The sequence below is a fragment of the Bos taurus genome, chromosome 6, assembly GCF_002263795.3.
Source record: "Bos taurus isolate L1 Dominette 01449 registration number 42190680 breed Hereford chromosome 6, ARS-UCD2.0, whole genome shotgun sequence".
Lineage (NCBI taxonomy): Eukaryota > Metazoa > Chordata > Mammalia > Artiodactyla > Bovidae > Bos > Bos taurus.
This window is the reverse complement of record NC_037333.1, coordinates 87,737,713-87,743,712: the sequence shown is the minus strand read 5'-3', so window position 1 is coordinate 87,743,712 and position 6,000 is coordinate 87,737,713.

Below are 6,000 nucleotides of genomic sequence, written 5' to 3'. Positions count from 1 at the left end.
CTAGACTTTTCAGCTACACAGCCAGTAAAATGTGTTTTTGCTTATAGTTTCTTGAATTAGGTTTTAGTTATTCATTAATAAAAGAGTCCTAATGGGCAGGAATAGGGGACAGGAAGCTATATTAGAAGCAAACAGAATGAGCAGAGGCATGAACGTGGTAACAAGTAGGGGCATGATAGAGAACAGGCTTATGGATACAGAGGGGGAAGGAGAAGGTGGGACGAAGGGAGAGAGTACCATGGAAATATATACACTACCATATTTAACGTATATGCAGAGTACATCATGAGAAACACTGGGCTGGAAGAAGCACAAGCTGGAATCAAGATTGCCAGGAGAAACAGCAATAACCTCAGATATGCAGATGATACCATCCTTATGGCAGAAAGTGAAGAGGAACTATAAAGCCTCTTGATGAAACTGAAAGTGGAGAGTGAAAAAGTTGGCTTAAAGCTCAACATTCAGAAAACTAAGATCATGGCATCTGGTCCCATCACTTCATGGGAAATAGATGGGGAAACAGTGGAAACAGTGTCAGACTTTATTTTTGGGGGCTCCAAAATCACTGCAGATGGTGGCTGCAGCCATGAAATTAAAAGACGCTTACTCCTTGGAAGAAAAGTTATGACCACCCTAGATAGCATATTGAAAAGCAGAGACATTACTTTGCCAACAAAGGTCCATCTAGTCAAGGCTATGGTTTTTCCAGTGGTCATGTATGGATGTGAGAGTTAGACTGTGAAGAAAGCTGAGCGCTGAAGAATTGATGCTTTTGAACTGTGGTGTTGGAGAAGACTCTTGGGAGTCCCTTGGACTGCAAGGAGATCCAACCAGTCCATTCTGAAGATCAGCCCTGGGATTTCTTTGGAAGGAATGATTCTAAGGCTGAAACTCCAGTACTTTGGCCACCTCATGCGAAGAGTTGACTCATTGGAAAAGACTCTGATGCTAGGAGGGATTGGAGGCAGGAGGAGAAGTGGACGACAGAGGATGAGATGGCTGGATGGCATCACTGACTCGATGGACGTGAGTCTGGGTGAACTCCAGGAGTTGGTGATGGACAGGGAGGCCTAGCGTGCTGCAATTCATGGGGTTGCAAAGAGTCACACATGACTGAGCGACTGAACTGATGTATAGATAGCCAGTGGGAACTTGCTGTATGATTCAGAGAGCTCTAACCAGTGCTCTGTGATAACCTAGAGGTGTGGGATGGGCTGGGAGTTGGGAGGGAGGTTCAAGAAGGAGGGGACATACATATACCTATGGCTGATTCATGTTGATGTATGGCAGAAACCAACACAAATCTCCTTCAGTTAAAAAGAAACAAATTTTTAAAAAATGAGGGCATGGTTAGGGAATAGCAATCATCTACTGTTGGGAAATTACAGTGGATTTAGCATGAAAATCCGAACAGTGTGTGACTATCTGAGCCATCACTGTCTAATAGAAACATAATTTGAACCACATACGCAATTATTAATTTCTATTACTCACTTAATAAAGGCAAAATTAATTTTAACAATGTCCTCTGACACAACACATCCATAGTATTACCATGTAAGCATATAATATATCCAGTTCAGTCACTCAGTTGTGTCTGAGTCTTTGCGATCCCATGAACCACAGCACACCAGGCCTCCCTGTCCATCACCAGCTCCTGGAGTCCACCCAAACCCATGTCCATTGATTTGGTGATGCCATCCAACCATCTCATCCTCTGTCATCCCTTTCTCCTCCTGCCCTCAATCTTTCCCAGCACTGGGGTCTTTTCAAATGAGTAAGCTCTTCACATCAGGTGGCCAAAGTATTGGAATTTCAGCTTCAACATCAGTCCTTCCAGTGAACACGCAGGACTGATCTCCTTTAGAATGGACTGGTTGGATCTCCTTGCTGTCCAAGGGACTCTCAAGAGTTTTCTCCAACACCACAGTTCAAAAGCATCAATTCTTCTGTGCTCAGCTTTCTTTATAGTCCAACTCTCACATCCATACATGACCACTGGAAAAACCATAGCTTTTGGCATAGTCAATAAATACTATCTATATATATATATATATATGTAAAATCGTGAAGATATTTTATAATGTCTGGGTCTAGCCTCAAAACTCAGTATGTATTTACACTTCCAGTTCATCTCGCATTTTTTATTGAAGTATAATTGATTCACAATGTTGTGTTAATTACTGCTGTACAGCAAATAACTCAGTTACGCATGGATTCCTTTTCATGTTCTTTTCCATTATGCTCTGTCACAGGATATTGAATATAGCTCCCTGTGCTGTACAGTAGGACCGTGTTGCTTATCCATTCTATATATACCCATTTGCATCTGCTAATCCCAGACTCCCAGTCTATCCCTCTTCCACCACCAGTCTATTCTCTTATGTCCATACCTCTGTTTATGTTTCATAGATTAATTTGTGTCATATTTTAGATTTCACATATAAGTGATATCATATGGTATTTGTCATTCTCTTTCTGACTTCACTTAGTATGATAATCTCTAGTTGCATCATCTAACTTTTTAATAACCATGCTTCGGGCTCAATAGCCACAGGTGGTTAGTGGCTAGTGTGTTGAACTGCACAGGTCTTGTATTGAACTGCAGGTGTTTCGGTAATGGGGAGCCATTGATAGTTTTTGAGCCACCTATCACAGTACTCACATACTGTGTTGCTTTTCAACAGCTTAATGTGTTATGGTTTTCAAGATTATTTGGAGAAGAAAAAAACTGAAGGAGAAGGCTGTTTATTGTATTATGTAAACATTCCAGGCATAATTTTAAAAAGCTTAAACTAGAGTAATAGAAATTGGAGTGAAACAAAGAAATACTAAAGACCTCAGAGGTAAAAATATATAGAATCTGACTAATAGTTGATATAAGGGTGATAGAGATTTAAAAGATTAAAATAGCTAAGAATGACTTGTTTCCTAGCCAGAAAACTGAGAATGTTAAAAGGAATACTTTAGTGGTAAAAATGATGGCTTCCAATTTATAGATGCTGTTCAAGGTAGTTGTAGGACATCTAAGTAAGAATTCTTGTTAGGTAATTGAAGCTGTGAGCCTGTGGCTCAGAATATGGAGTAGGTAAAACGTACAGATCTGAGAGAAATATATATGACTGCTGGGGTCATGGGAGACAAAACAGTTAATGAAAATAGATTAAGCATAGTTAAGGGAATCACCTTGCTGAATGTTTATATGTCAGAAAAGAAAAAGAAACTAGTTAAGAATGTGGAAAAGGTTAAGGTTGGATACATGGTAGAAAACATAATTCTTTCCTGGTGGCTCAGACTATAATGAGTCTGCTTGCAATGCAGGAGACCTGGGTTTGATCCCTGGGTCTGATCCCTGGGTCAGGAAGATCCCCTGGAATAAGAAATGGCAACCCGCTCCAGTATTCTTGCCTGGAGAATTCCATGGACAGAGGAGCCTGGCGGGCTACAGCCCATATGGGCTTGCAAAGAGTTGGACATGACTGAGCGACTAACACACACAGAAAACATAATATAAAATAGATGTCACAAAAATTAAAAAAAGGAAGTTTTAAAAAGGAATGTTTAGCAACTGCATATGAAGCAGAGACCCATAGGGATGAAAACACGAAGGGCTTTTATAAAAATAACTGGTTATGTGTCCTTGGCATATCATGAAGCATTGCTTCAACCTTCTCATCTGTATAAAGAGAGGGTGAATATATATGTCTGTCAAACTCCCTTTGGTGCTATCACCCTGATTAGGTTGGCAGGAATTCACAGGCAGCAAGGGAGTCAGACTTTAAAGCATTATGAAATGAGTAAATGATTATGAAGGGGAAATAGATATGAATATTATGTTAAAATATAATACCTTGAAAGAGAAAACAAATGAAGGGAAAATTCTTTTTCCTTAGGAAAAGATCTAAGTACATTTGTAGGCAGAAGGTAAGAAACTTGTAGAAGTAAGAACAAAAGGGAAATACCAGAAGTATAATAAGTAGAGAAAGCTTGCTGTGGAGGAAAGAGGTGATTCAGATACACAGGTTTCCCCAACATTTACTGAATGCCTCCTCATCCCTAAGTACCATATGAGATGTTCTTACAGATGATATTCCATTTAATTCTCATTACAGCTCTGTAAGGGCAGAATTATTATTTATATCTTTTATAAAGGCCGTTGTGGTATTGCTGTTAAGACCATGAGTTTTGTAGTTAGACTTTCTAAGGCTCAAACCTCAGCATATCTAATTAGCTAGGAACACCTGAGCAAGTTTTTTACTTTTTCTTTCACTTGTCTTATCTGTAAAATAATTTCAATCTCATGGGGGTTTTGTAAGCACTAAAGAAATAATGTATCTGAAATCTTTAATTCCTGAGACTATTCTGCTGCAGCAGTTTTCAAGTGGGGTAGTTTTGTTCCCAAGTGGATATTTAGCAATGTCTGGAATCATTTTTGACAGGTGCATGCCACTGGCAGCTGGTGGGTGGAGACCAGAGATGCTGTTAAATGTGCTACAATGCACAGGATGGTGCCTCCCAACAAAGACTCATCTGACACATATGTCAATAGTGCCAAGGCTGAGAAACCCTGTTTTACAGATATTAGCTATTATTACTGCTGCTTACATAGAAGGAAATGAAGCATCCTAGAATTTAAGTAACATAGTAAAAATTACACAGTTAAAAAATGATAGAACCAAGTTTGAATCTGTTTTTCCCAAGTTTGAATCCAATTCAAGTGCACTTCCCACACTATATCACAATTGGCACCTAAAAGTAAATTTGTACCCATCATCCAGGTCTCGATTCCTTTCTGTCTTTTAGGGAAGAGGGTACATTGTGTATTTTTTCCAAGTTTATTGGGAAATAATTGATGTGCATCAATATATAAATTCAAGGTACAGTATGATGGTTTGATTTTGATTTATACACATTGTGAAATGATATTAAATCAGGTTGTAGTTTCTAATACCATTTTCTAGTAAAAGGAACCAAAGTTTTTTGGAGAAATAGCTGATTCCAGGGCTTGGGTAGGAGATGATCTTGGAATAACATATAGTGCCAAAAAAGTATGGAAATGCTGAAAAAACTAACCAAACAAACAAAAACACAGATACCAGTGATGGGAGTATGTCAAAGGGCACCAGATTCAACTGAAGAGCTCCTGATGGCAAGAATTGGAACAGTTTGAACAATGACATAATATAGTATTGGATTATAATCCAGAGGATAAAATAAATACCTGTGAGTCCATGAGGATATAAATAAATGATTATAAAGGAATAATTTGGGGAGAACAGACAAATCTCCCAAGCAGAAGAATTCCAAATGATTTATGTAACTACTCTCCCCCTCAAGAAGCAGGAGACTAACTCCCTACTTCTTAAGCATGGGATATGTCTAATGACTTCAGTCCAAAGAGAACAACCCAGAAAAAAATAACTTTACAGGAGAGAAACTTGAAGACACTACCTCAGTAAAGGATCAAGGCTAATATCAACAATAAAGTCATAGTGACAGCATGTACCCTTGATATAATGTGATGAAAAGTACTTTACCTCTGTGGTCTTCCTCCCCAAAATTCATAATCCCAGTGTGATCATTATCCATCTTAGAGATATTTTACAAAATTACAAGAGGAATCTAAGCAGATATGGCAACTAATTGTAATGTGGTATTCTGAATGTGATTCTAGGATAGAAAAGGGGCATCAGGTAAAAACAAACATATGAATAAAGTATAGACTTTAGTTAATAAAGTATTGGAAATTCCCTAGTGATCCAGTGGTTACTGCCAGAGCCCAGGTTTGATCGCTGGTTGGGGAACTAAATCCTTCAAGTTGTATGGCATGGACAAAAAAAGGAATAAGTTAATAAAGTGTCAATATTGGCTCATCAGTTGTGACAAATGTATTATACTATGGGCTTCTCTGGAGACTCAGTGACAAAGAATCTGCCTGCAATGCAGGAGATGTGGGTTTAATCCCTGGGTCAGGAAGATCCCCTGGAGGAGGAAATGGCA